Source organism: Anoplophora glabripennis, unplaced genomic scaffold, assembly GCF_000390285.2.
Source record: "Anoplophora glabripennis isolate ALB-LARVAE unplaced genomic scaffold, Agla_2.0 scaffold483, whole genome shotgun sequence".
Taxonomy (NCBI): domain Eukaryota; kingdom Metazoa; phylum Arthropoda; class Insecta; order Coleoptera; family Cerambycidae; genus Anoplophora; species Anoplophora glabripennis.
Genome location: NW_019417794.1, coordinates 249,646 through 254,967, shown reverse-complemented (window position 1 = coordinate 254,967; position 5,322 = coordinate 249,646). Strand labels below are relative to the sequence as shown.

The 5,322-nt window shown below is 34.2% G+C and overlaps 1 protein-coding gene across 2 annotated transcripts in view; it reads right to left on the bottom strand.

The window, feature by feature from the left end:
• LOC108910846 (hemicentin-2) overlaps positions 1–4,562 on the bottom strand; it is a 110,964-nt gene extending 106,402 nt beyond the window's left edge. For both annotated transcript variants that reach the window (XM_018715591.1, XM_018715592.1), the window contains exon 1: positions 4,393–4,562. The gene's annotated coding sequence lies outside the window, so the exon portion shown is untranslated. The remainder of the gene's footprint in view (positions 1–4,392) is intronic.
• Positions 4,563–5,322: the final 760 nt, after the last annotated feature.

Below are 5,322 nucleotides of genomic sequence, written 5' to 3'. Positions count from 1 at the left end.
GATGGTTGTGTGTGTGTATGTGTGTGTGTGTGTGTGTGTGTGTGTCGTTGTCTTCGTTTCTTGATCCTGGCTGTCTCTGAAACAGAAAAGGTTAGCGGGCAGGGGACTCTGAAGGCGTGAAAACTAGCGATACTCTAGTGTGGTTGGAGGGTTCGGCCGATATCGAATGAGCGGAACGGCTGAAAACGCGGAAAATTTGAAATCCGCGTTTCCCCGTATAACGGCGTTTTGGCTCATCCGATTGGGACGAAAATTTAGTGAGATAATGTCAGCGACTTGAGGAGTGCTGCATTAAATTTTGACACCGATCGCTCAATAACTTTTGGAGTTATTGGCGATAGCGTCCTTGACCAATTCAAAAGTGTAGTGAAATTTCTAATGGCCGTTTCCAAATGTCATCGTGAAGCGTCCCGGGGTTCGACTGCAGGTTGCGAGAGCAGCAGCAGTGGTCACTGCGCGCCGAGATGGCAGACCCAGGCGAGATCGGTCGCGATGCGGGTGACATTGGAAAGGTCAGTGAAATTGGTCTTTAACGCTCTGGGAGCGCTATCGCCGTGAGGATCGATGTCTGAAGACTCTTATAGAGGCTTTTTCATTCTGCCCGGCCGACAGCGATTGATTTTGCAACCGTGGCGGGTTTTTGGTTTGGATTGGAAAGGTAGGTGAATATGATTGTTTCGCCTCCTTTCCAATTCAGCGGTCTCCGGCATATCCGATAGGTACAAGATTATGACTTCTATGAATATACGGGGTGTTCTGAAATCCTTAAGCTCGCTCGAAGGGTGGAATACGACACTAGGATATACAAGCCTTGGGTTTTATTGTCTAGCCGAAATAATTTGCTCTCTTCGTTTATCACATGTATTGATTAATGCTTTTTCTTTTTATCACATTTGCAATAGTATATACAGGGTGGCCAAAAATAAAAAAACAATAATTAAGCGTAGTACCTACTCGAATTTAGTTCTTTGATACAAGGAGAGTTAGAAAATGATCCTTTTAGAGAAATATTATTTTTTTCGACGAAGCAACGGTCAGTTCCAATAGGACAGTGATTTCTCAAAATTGTCGTTGGTGTAGTGATGTTAATCCTAATCTTACTATTCGGACCCATTTAAAACAAATGTGTGGTGTGGGATTTATAAAGATAGAGTAATTAGACCAATATTTTTTCGTGAAACATAAAAAATAGTGAACATATATCACAGACGACAATTGTGGTACCAACAGGATGGTGCACAATGAGACATGTACAAGAGATGTAAGACAATTGTGACGGTGTTTGGGGAAACCGCCACAAAACTGGGGGTAGTTCCAAAATTTTGAGTGGCTATAGTGGATGAAGGGGACGGATAATATCCACAATAGGGGTTGGCAGCTAGCTTCAGTGGAGACGGGCTGGGTAAANTCCACGTGCCAATTTGTCCAATCATATGTAAAAATATGCTTTCACGGTGGACTACGATTTCACCGTCCGCAATGGACTGGGGATTGCGCGCGCGGTCAGACATAACTCTTTGGTACGTTCACGGAGTACATCCACTTTATGCAACCAACCTAACAAATATGACATATTGAATGCATACTATTTAGATTTTTTATTGATTTAATAAATACATTATTTTAAGTTTACAGTTTGAAAATATCTGGGGGGGGCGGAGTCCCAGAGTCCTCCTTCACGAGCCGCCACTGATGAATATATTACAGTGGTGGGTGTACACAAGAATTAAAGTGTATTTTAAAAAACTAACTCGACTATTTATTTCATTAAAATGGAAAGAATTTCAGACTGGCATTCAGTTTCACACTGTATGTCAGAATTTGTATTACTGAATCATAATTTATTACTTTAATATCCATTCATATTTTACGAAAAAAAACTGCACATTGCATAACTAATGTGACATCACTCGATCGCAAACGACTAGGATTTAGGAACAATTAAATTAATAATAAAGAAGACATTTTTACTAGTGATAAAAAATCTGTAGATTTGTTATATTTATCGGAAAATTTGAGATAAATTTGTAGGGTTAATAACACTAGGCCCACGTCGCATAAGATTCGCGTATGCATGAAGAATGATCAACACGGTCCACCGTTTAAGGGTAGGTATATTGGAGCACAGCCACTAGCGGCGCCTCATGCGAAGATTATAAAATTAAAAAAAAAATTGTACGCCACTGGTTATTTAAATAATTTTAAATGTTTTTCAAACGTACAATCATTTTGTAGCAATAAGGTTTTCTTGTAAAGTATTCGCAAAATTTTCGGGTTTTTAGATAAATGGGAAATCAAATAAGAAGATACTTTAATACTTACGTTACTTGTATTGTTTGAAAATATTGAGAATTTAGGAACTTAATAATAATAATAGGATAACATTTTATGGATCTAACGATATTTGCTAAAATAACTTTTTTGATTTATAAAACGGTATTTATTAACATCTGGAATTTAGCATCATAGTTTTGATATTTTTAATTTCCAAATATGTAGATATTACATATTTGATTATAATAGATTCTAGCTGCTAACCTTGTCTATATAAATGTATAATACCCCCAGTAGAATTAGATCATAAAACCTGAAAAATCTGAAAAAATTATTAATGACATTTTATTGCACTTTATGACGAGAAAGGAAATGTTGAATGATAATATTAAAAATGTAACTCGAAAGTAGTGACGCTAAGTAGGCAAATTGCAAATAAGTTGCAAAATTACGTATTTTTTCATTTTTTAACTGTCCATGAAGATACATATTCTTCAATAAAGCAAAAAATAGAATATGCGAAAAAATAATATTTATAGCAGTCAGAAGTAGAAATTGAATTTATATGGACATTTTTAATTTATAAATATTTAATGTATAATTTGCGACGGAATTAATACCGACAATGTTATACATTTTATGACGGCATTATACTCGTCTCGAGGAGATAGGTACCTAAAATAAAAAAAATCATCAAAATTGATCGGGCGGTTCTCGAGATAGAGACCGACCCGAATTTGAAATGTTGAAGGCAAAAATATCGCGGGCCAGCGGCCAGCGAGACGGCGGCGGGCGTGAACCCGACCGTACTTCCGCGAGTTCCGCTCCGCGTGCAAGCCGTTGCCGTTTTACTGCTGCTAACACATTTATTACATGAACTATCAATGTAATACTTTTTGAAAATAAAAGTTTAACTCTTCCTTTAATTGGATTGGTTTCTATGGATGAATTATTAGAAGCTATATTTACGATGTTAATTTCTAAAATTAACGTTTGGTAATTAGTTGCAAAAAACGAACAAAATTAATTAACTATTTGTTGCTAGAGCAACAATTTCACGGTCAATCGAATCGGCCTTTGGCACACATGTTGGTCTTTGGAGTGATAGACTTTTCCATAAATTTCTTCAACACTTACCGTTTTTTGCAATAATAGTGCGCAATTTTCTAAAACTAATTTTTCCAAGTTCGACCTTTATTTTACACTTAACAAATAGCTGAAAAGTGACTTCAGGTACCTTAAATTGTAGGTAATTTAATGCCTACAAGATAAAACAATTAATTTTCCGATACGTCGTCTACATTTTCATAGTCAGTAAAAAAAAGTGAAAAAACACGTAATTTTGCAATTTATTTGCAATTTGCCAACTTAGCGTCACTTCTTTCGATTTGCTTTTTTGATACTATCATTCTACGTACCTACATAAGTACCTTTCCCCGTCATAAAGTGCAATAAAGTGTCTACTAATTTTTTTCACGTTCATCAACAATCATAATTCTTAAATATATATATATATATATATAAAATATTTAAATATTTTTGGGGAAAAAATTAGATTCTAAATTTTCGCTTATTCACGTCACAAAATCAGTTTTAATTGTGCCAATCTTAAAATTAGTCTAGGTGAAAATATCAAAATATGTATAAATAAGTACGAGATCCATATTTGTTTTATCGTTTGATGCAGTTAAAAGGTTGCATTTACTTATGGACAGTAATCAGAACCTCATTTTTAAGTAATAATTGGCCCTGGCATCCTACTCAACATAAAATTTGTTGAACTACCCTGTATACATGATACATATCCACGTGCGTCTAAGTAAAATGATATGTAGGAGAGCGCGTATTTTGTGTAAACTTTAAATAAAAGAAAAAAGAATGAAAACAACCACCGTTTTTCCTTTTATTAGTATTTATTTAAATAAATATCCATTAAGAGTCCAAAAATAAAGTATAACACAAAAAAAAATGCCTTTAAACTGTGAATTGCAAAGAGCTTTATACAATCTATACGTAACGAGACACCCCAGTTCCCAGGTATCTATCTAAACTTACATTTCACGTAAGCCCTGTATTTTGTAAGCAACAATTCGCGGACAACTACATGCAAGGACTTACCACTTATGTATGTCAAATTATATTTATCACTGATTGCTTATTGTTTCCATTCCCTTCAAATAGTGATTCCTTTAGCCATAATTTTATAAAAACGTTCGTTTTTTAAAGAGCTATTTACTTATCCAATATAATTTCCGTCTTATACAAATGACATAGGTAACCTCACTTCTACAAATCTTCTTCTGCTTCTGTAATTGTTGTTTTTATCTACTACATTTTTACCTTTGTTTATATGAATTTTATATGAGTAATAATTATTGTCCCGATCCCAAATTGAGTCCTCATCGATATTATTTAGCTATTTATTTTCAAAAACAAATTAAATGCTGCCTGCTTAATCCAAGAATTATTTATTTTCAGTGGTCTTTACTGAGCAAAATATTTATTTAAAAATTAGGCCTCTGGTATATCAGGAAGTGTTAAAATAACTAAAGGAAAATATAATTGACTGTTTATTAAATTCATGAAAGGATGAATTAGTATTCTGTGGAAGGGAAGGACTTCCGAAATCTTGATTCCATTACCCATTAAAATCGAAAAATATGGATATATCGGTCCTATTGAAAATTTAGCTATCGAAATTATATCGAAAATCCTCCCATTCGAATCGAAATAATATCAAGGAGTCCTGGTCTGATTCAAGGCTGGTCTATCCCAAGGATATTTATAATACATAATATCCTTGGGTATATACTAGGTTGCCTCATATAACTCCGCCGACCAATGGGAACTAAGTGAGGAATTGGCGCGCTTGACGTTCAACCTGTATGCTACTTTTAAATGAACTTACGAGTTTTATACTGTTTTATACTTTATAAATGTCATTTTGATGGAATTTCAAGGTAGATATATATATTTTTAATGTATTTTGGAAATACTAACTATTAACATAATATTTCTTGTATTGTTAATTATAAATATAATGTTTTA